The 15,512-nt window shown below is 39.0% G+C and overlaps 1 protein-coding gene across 8 annotated transcripts in view; it reads left to right on the top strand.

The window, feature by feature from the left end:
* CACNA2D1 (calcium voltage-gated channel auxiliary subunit alpha2delta 1) overlaps window positions 1-15,512 on the top strand; it is a 434,729-nt gene that overhangs the window by 92,864 nt on the left and 326,353 nt on the right. The gene's annotated exons all lie outside the window — the stretch shown is intronic.

Genomic DNA, 15,512 nt, shown 5'->3' on the forward strand with positions numbered 1-15,512 from the left:
AAGGTTCAGTACACCCTGAGACAAAGATTGCTTTTCTTATAGAGTTGGTTGGGGATTTAATGTATTTTCAATTCACTATTTCTTATTAAAACTTCAATCACCCACCACTTGATTGTAATTAAAACTGCCCCTAGGCAATAAATTTTGTTCTATGCAAATATGACAGGTATAATTACGGAAAATCTAATTGTTCATATATTGCTACTTTTCACGTGGTGTTAAAATAAGTGATGAAGTAATTAGACTTTTTTTCCCTTTAAATACTAGAACAAAAGAGAACAACGGAGTTTGTACTTTGTCTTGAACCTCGGTCCATAATGCACTCTCCTGACTCCATGAATTCTGAAATTGTCTCCAGACCAAAGACAGGAAGTTGTTGACTCGCGCCCTATTGAATTAATACAGGGGAAAAATGTTTCTGTGCAATGGTAGACTTACTAGGGCAGGCAGCATGCAGAAGAGTGAAGGGAGCTGGGTTCCTGTCCTGGAGTAACGTAGTCAATACAGTGTTCAGTGGGTCGTATGAGGATGGGACAATGGTGTTCCCCTCTAGATTCCTCCATTAACACCTTCATTACATCCAGCTCTGACATTGCTAAGGAAAAGTATGTATTTCTTTACATGTAGTTAACAAACCTGAAATTCATCAGTGGTTATGTTTCAAGAGTATTTCCTCAAATACTTCTGTGGTGTGACCTGTTACAGATCTCAGCAGGTTGCACCTTCATTCTGAAGGGGATTTTCCCCCCCAGCAAGGAGCTAGTAGGGAACACTTGCCAAAACCAAAAAGATCACTGAGCTGCTTTAGGTCTTGCCCTCTTGTACAGAAAAAACCTTACATAACCCTTCAGCTCCAATTTTTGCTTGCACACTGGCTACAGCCGGGTTTCATCTCCTTTGCTCTTTATGCTGTCTCCAAGTTGGTTTGTGTTACAGCAGCAGTGACTCACTAATGCTCAGCCCAGTGTAAAGTACTAAACAGACAGCTTCTGCTGCTAAATTCAGTGGCTATTCCCCACGTACCTTGTCTGAGTCAGAGCGCCGTGGAGCAATAATTTTGGTTTTGCTGGATGTGTTTGGGCAGATGGTGCAGGAGTGGGCAGCTGTAATGCTCTTGTTGCTGAGCAGGCAATGAGCAATCCCCCTTGACGTTTGGTCTGGCTTTTTTTTTTCTTTTTAAGGGTTTACATGTATTCTGGAGTTGTCAGGATGTATTTATTTTTAACCAGGTCTTTAAAAAAATTAACGTGAATGAACAGAAAATGCTAGAGGAGCATGTTTACCTGTTCCCAAGGTGATAAAAGCAGATTGAGTTGAAATCCTCAGGGTGAATATTTTCAGGTAGATTTCAAACAGAATCAGCCTTTAGCAACATAGAAGGTACTGACGTGTGTAAACCATGCGGTCCCACCAGGCACTTCCTCAGCGTTTCCAAACCGTGTTCTCTTCCACAGCACTAATGACATGCCAGACTTCTCACTGGCTCAGCAGAGGAGTCCTTCCCTCCCAGCCCCCCAACTGTCCTCTTATTTTCTTTTTTCCCTCAAAGCCTGTATACATTATAATGGCTATGTGCCAGGAGAAGTAATAACTGAAGAGCATCTTAAGGACATTCCTTTCATGAGCAATGGAGGGGAATAGAAGTCAGAGGACTAGTCCATGGCATTTTCCAATTCTAGGAAGAGTATTTCATCTCATGACACATTTAATGGGCTTCATATCTAAATGTGGTCCTGTCTTCCTTCTGCACTACAACTTCGAAAATATTATGTATAAATGTGTGCGTGTAATGAAAGTACACTGCAGTAACTTCAAATTTAAGGCTATAATCTGAAAAAAGTTTTCATTAAGAATATATTTCTGCTTTTTCTCCACAAGCAGAAGTCCAGATGGTGTAAATTTACCCTCAATTATCCTTTTTTATACCTTCTGATTTTTCTGTATATTTTCTCTGTACCCTGTGTATTACAACCTCAACTCTAATTTTTGATACACATCTTATTTTTAGGTTATCATTTTATAAAGCCAAGGCTTGCTATAGCCAGTCTTTGCATTTACTAAGAATATGCTAAAGAGGTGACTACGGAGGATAAAAACGAGGAAAAATTAATGTCACAAAGTACAAACTGTGGTGTGACCTGTTACAGATCTATAATCGTGCCATTGTAGCTGGGAGAGCGGAGCATAGGTACTGTTATAAGGTGCTTTAACTTTTTTATTTCATGGTTTTAACCTTTTAATGAAGCATGTTATGCTTTTAACTGTTCTAATATTTCATAAAAGGGCTTTCTGTATATGCAATAGATTCACATAAGATACATATTCGCATAGATAATCATTGCTGTATTGTAGGGAAAGCTTATGGCTGCAGGCTACATTCCCAATTTTGTGCAGGATTAAGCATGGATTTAGTATTAAGCATGTAATAGTATTACTGACTTTTTTTTTCCTTGAATCAAAGTCTATAGTATGACTTGGAATTAAAAAAATGTAAAAATATTGTATAGTGAATATAATAATAAACATCATGGAAGCATTGAATAGTAATATGTTCATGTGGTGCAAAGAAACGATGCATCATCTGCTTTGTCCTAGACTTAGAACTTCCACTTGTTTCTCACTGAAATATTATCTTAAATGGGCCCAATATGTCTAACCGTGTCTGTCTGCCTGCAGTTTGAGTATTTCCTGTTTAGGAGTACTTTGTGCATATTCACCTTGTTTAGCTACAGTTATGAAATTTAGGTTAAGCTGCTGCAAAGACTGCTCATGTAGGAAACCCCATTGGTCTTAGTGTTAAGGATTTGGTATTTTCCAACTGAGTGATCTTGAAAGCAGGTGGGGATGTTTTGTATATAAATATTAGTGCTATTCAAAATTGCCTTTCCTATTATTACAAAATTCCACTCTCAGGGTAAGGGAGGGATGGGGGTACGACACATGTCCTTGCAGCAGTCAGGCTTTCTACAGTGACATTAAAGGATTTTACATGGAATGGAACTAGCGCTACTTTCGTCTTGTCAGATTGTCTGGACCTAAACTGAACTAGTGGTTCAGAATTGCATTTTTATATATATATAAAACACGTTCTTTAGAACAGGTTTGAGCTTTGAATGCTTGCATAAGTTGCTAGAAAAGGCTCCTCAACTTCGTGTTTCTCTACTCTTAGCCACATCACAACACATTATTGTGCTTTTTTTTTCTTTTTTTTTCCTAACTTCTTAGTTATACTGTAGATAGTCTCATGAGTTATTAGTAAAATTCTTGGTTATGCTGTTTAAATGAAATGCTTCTGTTAAGATGTCTTCATTGTGGTCTCAGCTGCAACTACAGCTGCGTCAACTATTGACCATGGATTAGAATTTGCAGGAAGGACATGAAGTGGCAGAGATGTGGGAACGCGATGTGCTTTTGCAGGATGCTTGACTCTATGCTCTGATTTATTATTTAACTGTGAGCTATGTTCAGTTCAGCAGGGGAGCTTTTCTTCCTGCAGTTCCATTGAGATCTCTGTGTGTCAAGTTACTCTTGTGCAGTGACATGGACATTGTTCCTACTCGCATGCTACTACTGCATGCCTTAAACAGAATATATTGTCACAGTGGCCTCAATGTCTAGAAAGACTATTTTATACTTGTTTCTGTACTCTCTAATACTCAGCATGTTCACACAAACATACTGTTAATTGCTTTTTTACTGACAACCATTTGTCAGCTTGGAAACTACAGAATTCCATTCCATTATATAGAATTAAATTAATGGTAGTAAATAGCTGCATAATTAGAAGCTCTCTTACCATGTCAGAGTAAACTCCCATCTTTTCAAATTGCATCTAAACTCAGCAAAGGTTTCTGGTATCTTTCTGATGTGTTTCAACGAGGAACAGGCAAGTGAGTGGGGAAGGTGATAAATGTTGATGGAACCCAGTTTTCATTTGGTTCCTGTAAGCAGGGTGTTTGGATGGACCGATGTTTATATCAACATGTACTACACGGATTTCTGCATCTGTGAAAGTCTCTTATGTTATGAATTAAAAACTTTAATAGTATTCTATCTAACTTTGTAAGTTGCTTAATACAAAGGAAGATACTGCTGTCTAAATTAAAATAATAGACATAGAAATATAAAGTTTAAAAAGTATTGAAGTTAAACTTTTTCAATCCTCAGCACCAATCATTGCAATATCTACTCTTTATAATAATGGAATAAAAATCTAGGCTCTGATATTTTTCCAGGCAGTTTTTTTATCTGCAGTGGTAATGGCCGTGATAAAAATAGAGCACTACAGTAAAGCCACCAGGAAACATTTGTGATCAGCAAATAAATTCCATAGGCAACGGCTTGGCGATTGTTTAGAAACTGTCTATAGCTGCTTTTTCAGCCCACAAGCAGTTTTGTGAGGAAGTATTTCACAGCAGCCCACAGCATATTAAAGGTAGGGGACTCAGATAACCCAACAAAGGAAGATTACAGATACTTCTCAATTTTTCACAGGTTTTCAAAATGAAGACTGATATGTCAACTGTGTCAGTACTTGTGCTCCCGCTGAACCATTGCTATGTCATGGAGTCCAAGTGAACTGCATGTCATATATATATATTGCCTCTGCAATACATTTTAGAGCTGCATGCAAGAAAGTATAAATCCCTGACACAAGACATGCCAGTAATGGGTTCATTTTTATAGCATTCCCCATAAGCTATCCTTGAGGTCACTTTGTTTATACTATCTATTAAATGCTGAATACAAAATGAAAAAAAACATGGTGTATGATTCTTTTTGCTTAAATTAAGCTTTATAAAAGAAAGTTGTCTAGTCTAAGCTAGGAATGTAGGCTCCCTTTGTGCCTGCTGGAAAACAGGCACTGCCAGAGTCGCATGGAGGATTCATTTCACTCTCTTTCAGTCCTTTGATGATCCTATGATCCTTTTACATTTCTTTACAATTTAGCTCCTTCTTGCTCATCTACCTTGTGGATTATTTTTTTTTTTAATGCCAGCAGTGACCTGCAACATTTTTGCACCACCTGCAAGCCCTTATTCTCTTTGAAAAGCTCAAGCTCTGATACGTTCAAGTATAAATACTAATTCTCTCATGTATTTGACAGATTTTCCAAATTGACAAACATTTAAAAATGGAACAGATAGAAATAGCAGGCTTCTGTCTGACCTGCAAAACACAGTGTCCTGGTTTCGGCAGGGATAGAGTTAATTTCCTTCCTAGTAGCTGGTACAGTGCTGTGGTTTGGATTTAGGATGAGAATAATGTTGATAACACACCGATGTTTTAGTTGTTGCTGAGCGGTGCTTACACTAGTCAAGGACTTCTCAGCTTCCCATGCTCTACCGACTGAGAAGGCTGGAGGTGCCCAAGAAGCTGGGAGGGGGCACAGCCAGGACAGCTGACCCCAACTGGCCAAAGGGACATTCCATACCATGGGACGTCATGCGCAGGATATAAACTGGGGGGAGTTGGCCTGGGGGCAGTGACCGCTGCTTGGGGACTGGCTGGGCATCGTTTGGCGGGTGGTGAGCAGTTGCATTGTGCATCACTTATTTTGTATATTCTTTTATCGTTGTTGTTGTTATTATTATTATTTTCCCTTCCTTTTCTCTCCTATTAAACTGTCTTTATCTCAACCCACGAATTTTACTTTTTTTCCCGATTCTCTGCTCCATTCCACTGGCGGGGGTGGGGAGTGAGCGAACAGCTAGCGTGTGGTGTTTAGCTGCCTGCTGGGTTAAACCATGACACACAGTATTAGTTTTCATTAGTATCTTGATAGGTAGTGGGCATCATTTATATCTGTGTAACCTCCCTAGGCTCAATAGGTTTTCCGGAATTATATTTTCCCCTATCAATTGAGAATTAAAGTTGTAATATCCTGTCCGTCAGATACCAATTTTTTTATTGGCAGAACCAAAGGAAGCATTCTCTCATGTCCTTCCTCGTTGAATAATAAAGATGGTGCCAATTACAATGGCTCAGGTTTTCATCTGTTGTTGGCTCAACTTGGGCTACTTGTTGTTGGTTACTACTTAGGTGTACGTCTGGCTCAAGGCACTTTTATTATGAGATCTCTGGACTTCCTGGGAATTTTTTTGTATTTATTTATATGAAATCAACCATTTGAAGTGAATGTAGGAGACTGAAAAAGGTAACTGAAATCTGGTCATCTTCCCTGTAAGCTGCCGAAGTGTAGAAGAATCATGCAGAGTGGGGAGGCTGATTTCATAGAATAGGGTTTTATTCTGAAATCCTCTACACATCATTTTCAGGGAATCTTCATGTAAAAGGGTTCACCTGCAGAGGCTGAAAAGAAGGGCCAAAAGCCATTTACCAAGACGGGAGCAGTTAGACTTGCAAGAGGTTACAGAGTGGGATTTTTAAAGCATATAAGAAAATCGGACCCTTAATGCCTTAATGCCCTCGTTTTCAGTTGGAGGATGGCATCCAAGCTCTTAGTACGCTTGTGTGTATATCACAAGATGCTTATCTTCAGAACCACAAAACTTGGAAATCCAACCCAAACTGCCTCCCAGTAAGCAGTTCTGGTCCCAAAGTATGGAGAGTTTATTCCCATATCGGAAATATTAACAATTTGCAGCAATTTGCAATTGCATGTTAATTAAGTGCATGGAGCCATTGGATGTATTGCAAACCACTGATACTACCTGTGGCAAGTGTTACCATTTGAGAGGCAGGGCTAGCTCCTGCTGAGGGTTTTGATTTTCAATCCCGCTCTGGCGTTGACTTGTTTCACCGTGTGGGCAGCGCAGGGAAAGGTATTGAACAGGTGTTTTGGTCTGAAAAGGCAACAGACAACAAGACAACAAAAAAGCTGCACGCAAACACAAGCAAGGAGTGTTCGGCGGGGATTCAGCTATTTGAATTGGAAGGGATGAAACATCCACGGGGCAACGACAGCAACAACTACATCATATTTAAGAAAAAAAAAAAATCTGTCTGGATCTGCCTGCATGATAGTAACTTAGCTAATAGGAAATCAAGCTCTTTAAATGTGCCATGGGCCATCTAGCTATGGCAGAGACGAAGGAAATCGGAGAAGGCTGCACCGACATGCACTAATTGATTTGCACATCAGACCCTGGGGAGTTGCTTTGAGGCCATGTTCTGGAAGCCAAAAGAAATGTATCCATGCTAATTGTGAGTGTCCTCAGATGAAGGCGGTGTTTTAGTGAAAAAGAAAAAAAAACAGTGTGTAAAGGATAGGCTTAATAAGTAGCGATTGAGTTGTAAATTAGCTGACATTTTGATGTTTTTGTCCTTCTGCCTGTTAGCCAGGCTGTGATTGCTATCTCCCTGTGCTTCCCTGCGAGCTGGACGTGCTGTGCTGTGCTGTGACACCTGTAGATTGGTCAGACTGTCCCAAATTAGCCTAAGGGACATCATGTCATCCTTCTTGTTTGGAGGGAGGGGAGGTAGGATTGATCTCCATGTTCAGAACCAGAGCAAAGCAAGTATTTCTAGCCGATTTTTTCCCTGTTGTTTTTCTCTGTTTTTCTTCTCTTTTTTTTGGGGTGTGTGTGTGTGTGTGTGTGTTTTTTTCTCCTGTGGTGGCTCTGATAACACACAAATAGATATTCTGCAGCGTGAGGACTGTATTTCTGTCCTACACCATTTGTATTTTTCAGATTGCTCAAAATGATTTTACAGAGTGGATATGGGGCAAAATGAAGTTATTATTGTCATTTGGATGTTTCTCTTTGTTTTAGGGAATAGAGAGGAGAAATGTCATGTTCCCCTAAATAAGGACATGGGTGGTTTTTTTTCTGTGTCTAGCATGAGCTTAAAATGGTGTATTGTGGAGGAGAAACAGTTTTCACTCCTGTGAAAATGACATTGAATGATTTCTGTGGTTTTTGAAAGCCCTTAGTACCACAAGCTGCTAATTGATTAAAAAAAGCTGAAGTTGTTACCACTGCAACAATTCATGTTTACTTTTCACAATCTTATATAAAAAGGAAAACCTTGAATGTTGCTTAATTGAAGCAAAGATCTGGGTTCTGGGAAAAAAGAGGCCTTTACAACACCACCAGAGACCTTCAGGTAATTTGTTTACCTTCTGTTCATGGGAGTCAAAGAGCAGCATTATCATTAAAAGGATGAAGGGCATTCAGACAATTGAAACAACAGTAAGATGCTAATTAAAGAAATTACAGAAAAATATCATACTGTGTCCTTTTGTTCTACAGAGGAATTTAACCTGTAGTCTTTTTTACAAAAGTAAAAGCCACACGAGATTTATTTTGTTAACATCAGAGCTTAGTAAATAGAGAATCCTGTTGCAGAATGACAGAACACCTGATTCTTACACAACAGTGGTTTTATATATCAGTATCAATTTAAATATAATTAGAATTCGTCTCAGTGGTCTGCAAACTTCCGTAAAGGGAGAGAAGATGATACACAAAAGAGAAGCTGGAAACATGGACTGAAAACAAAGAAGAAACTACACAAGGAGATAGACAGCAGAGGTGGATTCGGGTAGAATCAACAGTTAATTGGTGTGCAAGGAGAGCAAGAGGAGACTTGAAATAGGCAAGATCAATCCAAAAAGATGAAAGAAAAAGAAGAAAACACAGTAGAAATTGATTATTTTGTCCATGTTCATAGTTCTCTTGATCCTCGTGTTCTTTTATAATTGATCAGTAAATGATTCTTTATTAACTTTTCATTACAGGTATAAACATTTTATGATTAGGTTTGGGACCTTGAGCTTAGAAAGAAAACAGGCTCAGGGCTGTGTCCATAAATCTTAGTGAGATGGGCTTGAGATGGGTGAGAACAGGCTACAAAGTAATTTCTGTTGTGGCGTGGGGGAGAGGACTTAGTGATGGTTTACCTGCAGATCAGCAACCAAGGGATTTCTGAAGACTGCAGAACAGAAAGTGTAAACGGCAACAGTGAACAGTTGAAAATCTGATATCGACAAACTGGCACTCTAATAAACTATGCTTTGCACATCAGAAAGACAAGGGGACACATAACATGCTGATTGACTTGACTGATGTAGGTAGTCTTCACGGTGGAGGATGGAAGGATCAGGAAATTACGTGTTTACTGTTGGTATAGAGTAGATGTTCTCTGTATCAGTGTTTCTCGGTTAGAAATTGAGGAAGAAACTCAGTTTTATACCCTGTAGGTTATGGACTTTTATTTAGTTCGCCATAATTTGATAAGACTAAACACTAAATCTAACAATATTTTCCGAATACAGACCAAAACCTAAATCTGTCATGAAAAGAGACAAAATAAGTGGCATGGCAGTACTTAATTGGTAGAACAGTAATTCTCATTAACTTTAACAGTGAGTGAGCTTTTAGCACCTTAATTAGGTTTTGACCCCTTTAACAACCCGCATCAGACACCCAGCAAGCTCTTTCTTTCAGTAAACATATTTTGAAGAGGAAACGTATTTTGAAGAGGTCAGAATTGGTAAGAATTGGAAGCCTGATTTGCCATCTACTAGGCAGGACCTTGATACTCCTCCTCCTCTCTACTACAGCTTATACGAAGGCTGTGGTAACAGAGACTAAAATATTGCTTTAAATCCTGTCTTGGCTTATCTGGATTTTGTGATTTACTAAAAGCTAGTAACTCATTCAAAGCTGAGAAAGTCACTACTAGAAAAAGCAATAAAATATTAAACATCATAGTCTCTTATTGATTTCTGAAGCGAGGACTGGTGCTATAAGGCTTCAGTTCCTACAGATAAATGTTACTGTGATTTGATATTTCATAACAGTGGGCATATTGGTCCCTCAAGGGAGACCATATTGTAGGGAAACATTATTACTCCGGCTTGTTTCTTGCATTCACTTTTTTTCTGAATTCAGGGAAACAAAAGTTCTTGCTTGGTTCAGAGCTGGTTAAAAATCTGTCAGAAAATTTAAAATATAGAAACACAGAAATATGTTAACAATTTTATGGAGACACAAACCACCAAAGGTTGTCAGTGAAAACTCCAGTGAGGCTTATGTCCAATTTACCTTTAGTATTTACAAAATTGGTTTCAGAAATTTTGGTTTTCTGGAATTTTGTGAAAGAGGACATTACTTCACATGTCAGGCTGAACTACTTTCACTCACAAATCAGTGGAACTTCCATAACTAGACATAATTTGTTTCACTGAACAGTAAGGATATTTAGTGAATATGAACATGAATGTGTTCTGTATATCCTGTTTTAATGCCCGTTTAACGCCCGCATAGTGGGATTTGCACTTCAGTCTTTTCCTTATGATTAGCTGAATAACCCTTCTTGCTGGGGTTCAGGATTTAGAGCATATATGCCAATGCAGAGCCTCATTTCCTAGGGAGAGTAGGACTGTTTGATCTCACTTTCTTGTAAAGAAACTCTGGTTTCTCTGATACAAATGTCTGCATGTGAGCTAGTTGTCTACACAAACTTTGCAAGCAGTGGAGAGAAATAGCCTTGTCTAGAGCATGATTCATTTGTTCCAGTTTAGATAGCTACCTGTAGATGAGAGAGAAAGTCTGGACTGCCTCAGGTGTAGACCCCTGGTCAGATGAATCTCACCTTACCCGTTTGTCTCCTTCTCCCTTTATCCACCCTCTCCTCTATTAACAGAGTGTAAATCAGAAAGAGGGGAAAAGTATTGATGGGGCACTACTACAGCCCAAAAGTTTAGGAACTAACTCTAAGTTTCTGCTGCTTTTCTTTGTGTACACACAGGGGAGGTTATAGAAACAGTACAGATGAGCCAGCAAGTAAGTCAAGTGTCTTTCCGTACTAGGACCCCTCATGAGGGTTTATGGGGACACGGATGATTATCAGGCCCAGAAAGTCATGTTTGATTTGTTTGGGACTATGGAAACTTGCCTTCCCTGTTGGGTACTGGTTTTTAATGCAGTCGGTACTGGTTATTATTATGCCTACTTTATCAAGGGTGAAATGTGAGATCTGACGCCATAGGAGTCGGGGTCTTGGCAAAGTAACACAGATAGAAATTTTGGCTGATTTATTTAAGCAGTGCTATGTTAAGCAAGTGCTCATGTTGTATTTTCTAAACCCACTGTATTGCTTTGGTCCTCGTTTGCAGTCTGATTAGATGCCATCTGAGGAAATTTCAGTGTGTAAAATATTATGTCCCTGCTGAAGCAATAGTTTTAGGGCAAACCCCATTTTATCATAGAATCATAGAATCATAGAATAGTTTGGGTTGGAAGGGACCTTTAAAGGTCATCTAGTCCAACCCCCCTGCCGTGGGCAGGGACATCTTCAACTACATCGCGTTGCTCAGAGCCCCATCCAACCTGACCTGGAATGTTTCCAGGGATGGGGCAGCCACCACCTCTCTGGGCAACCTGTGCCAGTGTTTCACCACCCTCAGCATAAAAAATTTCTTCCTTATATCTAGTCTAAATCTACCATCTCTTAGTTTAAAACCATTACCCCTTAATCACCCTCTATAGACTTCACCTCTCATCTACAGTTCCCACTGCTGATTGTAAGAGCAGTCCAGTGGGTCCAGAGCAGTAAAGGTTCCTACAGTGTTATGAGAAAATAATCAGACTTGCCTTGGACGTTTAGCTGTATATTAAAGGAGTGAATAGAGTAGAACTGATTAAATAAGTGAAATACTTGTACAGAGCCTGAGTCGCAGAAGGGCATTGAACTGCAGTACTGTGCAAATGTCATTAAATGCTGTGTCTTTATGTGAATCAACGCTGACGAGATATTCCCCTAGCTGTCTGTGATTTGTCACTTTGTGCCACTGAGAGTCTTTGGCCTTTCATCAGTTAAACAGACTGAAGTATCGCCTTTAGAAGATAATTACAGGTTCTCAACAAAAATGGCAGAGTTAAACCCTGCTAGATGGTACTTGTCTCACCGGAGAGAGCACAAAAAGCACACACAGGCCATGGGTTCTCTGCAGAAGGGCCCCTTCCTGGGATAATGATACAGCTCTGTGTAGTGATGGGGGAAATGTGGTTTTACCTTATGTGACCAGCTGTGCTAGCCTTTCCAGAAGAGCAGCAGACTTGAGAAGGAAATGTTGAACAACAGGCAGCCTGTGCCGACTCCTCCTTTTGGGGAGGATCTTTGCATTCCAAATAACTCCGATGAAAAGGGGATTTGTTGACTTGGAGACATTCTGGGAAGTATCCAAAAGTATTATATTCTCCACTACTCTGTCAGAAAACCGCTCTGAGAGATAGAAGTCTCTTGCTGGAGGTCCTTTGTAAATTTTCATGTTTAATTAACGTAGTAAGGTTTACATTGCTGCTTAATTGGCATTGCCATTGAGAGACGTCTGCTTGGTGGCTAGAACAGCGTGTAGTGCTTGTGTCTGAGTATATGCCTTTGTTAAAGCCTGATTTGTTATTGTTCACATGATCACACTCTACAGGGATACGGTTACTGAGCCAAATCTTTAGCTGATGAATTTCAGGGTAAGTTCAAATGGAATGAATGGATCTTTCCTGACTTGACCCATAAATTGCAGGGAATATTAGAGTTCATGTACAGAGGGATTACTGCTTTCAAAGTTGCATGAAGGTCTTTCTGTATTTATTATTATCTCATCAGGAATTGGATCCTCAAATCAAAAAAGCTGCAGATATTCCATTTTTGAATTTAAGATGAAACTTCATTTTATGCTTTCAGTATTTCTTGTAATTTGTGAGTGGAGGATGCAGAGTAGTGTTGAAAACCTGTTGCTGCCACAAATGCAGAAAGTTAGAGAAACTGTCAAGCTGCAAGTGCATAGCTTTCATTCTGCAAAATTCTCTTCAGGATTGAGTATTTGTCTACAGATTAATATATATCAATCATTTACCAGCTCTGTTTGCTTTCAGAAAGCATGTAAGAATATAATAAGAAAGAGGAATGAATCAGTACAGAAATTGCAAGTACACAAATAGAGAATTTGAGAGCCAATGATTAGCATTTTTTCAAAGACTGTTAAAATGCAGGAGGGACAAGGGGAAAAAAAAAGCTGAGAAATGGAATCAAAAGTATCACTGCCAAGATGAGTTGGTTGCACATTTCTGGTACGAATGCTGGCGAAAGACTTTTCGCTTCTGGAGAGACAGATGAGAAGTTCCCTTTGTGAGAATACATCATTTGGCAGCAAAATCACAAGCAATCTGATTAGTTCGACAAGTTGTCAATTTTCACAGACTCTCTCTTCAGGCAGGGAGCACTGATGGGTTTTGTGTGTAGAAGACAGATGTTATCTTTAAAGTCTCTAAGCGAGATAATAAAAGTTCCCTGTCTTGCCAACCTGCATTGGAGCAAACCCAAAAAGAGATAATAATGTGCTGCCGGTGCCACTGCTTCTGGTTCTTTTGTACCAGACATGGGAAGGCATGAGAAAGGGGAATCTAAATATAATAACAGATGCAAAGGCCTTTGTGCTATGTAACTGTGTTTGTGCTACAGAAGCCTTTGCTTCTCTTTTTATTTTGTAATATTACCTATCTCGCTTATGATTATTTTGAAGGAAGTGTGATAAAAATGTTCATCATGGACAAATATACTGTAGCGCGTATCAGGAGAAGATGACTGGGCACTAAAAACGATCTCTATCCTACTCTTCTCTTAAATTGTTTAGCAAGGTTTTTCAACTGACAAGATGTTAGATCAATCTGAAACAACAAAAGTGCGTATAATGAAAGGAGAGGAGGGGAGAGAAAGGGCAGCATTTAGAGCTAGACAGTGCTAATCGCTTTGAATTGGCAATGAAACATTTGTATTCAGAAAAGAGTTAATGCCATTTTAGATCCATACCTAATGTCAGCTCAACTCGAGCCTTGAATCTAATTACCTTAGAGTATTTTTGGTTGAATGCATATCTGATCCTCCAGCATTAGGATCTGTTTCTGTAGATTTACTTTTTGGGTTGGAGCCAAAACTACAGGGAATATGTGGTCCTGAGTCTCATTTGGATGCATGCTGCAGCTCACAAGAGCAGCTGTTTTGCAAGATGCGTGCCTCAGGTTTTCAAAACTTTTGTGTAAAGATGTGATTGTACGCAGCTATTGTTATTTGGGGCTGAAATGTTAAGATTAATTGAGTTCTTAAATTAGCAAAAAGTTTAACATTTCTTAATTTGGCGTTAATGAAGAAATCTCAAATTGGAAATCTGGTACTAGCTTAAGCTTCTTGTCAAACAAGATGAACAGGCACCAAATCGCTGCTCCAAGCAATGTGGGGACACTCTGAAAAACCTTTCAGTATTAAAGAATTAAAATAAATTGAAAATCACTGGACACATGAGAGGTCATCGGATGTTAATTCAGGCCTTTGTGTCTCTTGCATCTTCTGTAGCTTCTATAGATTTTAGACCGTAACATCAGCTCAAGGACACAGGAGATAGAAAAGGCGATGAAGACAAAGTTGCAGACATGATGCTCTGCTTCTGGAATTCCTGTGAGGCTGGATGAATCTAACCAAAAGAAAAATAAAAGCCAAATTTGTAGGTTTTATTTTGACACAGCAGGAGAATGAAAAAAATGAGAGCAAAAAGAGGTCTCTAGCACCGGATTGTCAAAGACCTTTACAGTACATTAGCACATGGCACCGTGCCTCTGCGAATAGCAGAGGCACTTTTGGGGACATTTTGTGGTAAATTTCTCAACAGTACTTAAATCTTGTCTGTCAAAAGCAATTTGAGAAGCTTAGGTTTGTTGACTTGCTGTGTGACTTCAGGCTCCGTAACAAAAAAAAGTGACGCAGAGTTTCTGCAAACCTTACTCTGTCTTGAAGTGTACACTCTAAAATTTGTATTTAGTAAGATCACACTAAAAAGCTACTTTTTTGCCATATTGATTAAATCAACCTTCTTTTAGAATTAAAAAAAAAATCAGTCCCATATATAGATTTAAGTAAAATATGCACCCCAAAATCTTTATTGCTGAGTTAAATTGGGCTGTCTCATATGCAAAGCATGCAGTGGGAAAGATTAGAACCTGTGGCTTTTCCTACAGGCATGATTTTAATAGCCAAAATAAATTCTTTCGCTTTGATTAACTTACTTAGGAATTCTGACTGATCAATTAGGAGTTTAGGAAGAAGTAATTTAGCAGTCAGTAGTAGCTCTTAATTAATTCTGCATCAGTGTCTGTTGATTTACATTACTGACAAAATGTAAAAATTGTTTTTCAGTGTCTGGTTTTGACACATTAATTATGTGTTGGTTTCTTCTGGTTTTTTGTTTGTTTGTTTTGATCATTTTTGAAAGCTGTTGATTCATTCACCATGACCACAGTAGCTTTTAAGGTGAACAAAGAAATCTTGTCTTTAAGCATCAGCTTCCACCTGTGTCTTGCCATAGAAAGATTCTCTTTATGCTAGGCAATCTCTTAAACCAGTCGGTCCTCTGGAAATCACTCACAGGTTGTCACTCTCCAAGTTAGCAACTTTACTTCACACAAATCCCTGCTCACAGCAGATTAGTGAAACTTGGGAATCCTGATCTCTCCTTAAGGCTCTGTAGGGAAATATATTCTTTTAGGTAGAGT

The sequence above is a fragment of the Aptenodytes patagonicus genome, chromosome 1 (assembly GCF_965638725.1).
Source record: "Aptenodytes patagonicus chromosome 1, bAptPat1.pri.cur, whole genome shotgun sequence".
Taxonomy (NCBI): Eukaryota; Metazoa; Chordata; class Aves; order Sphenisciformes; family Spheniscidae; genus Aptenodytes; species Aptenodytes patagonicus.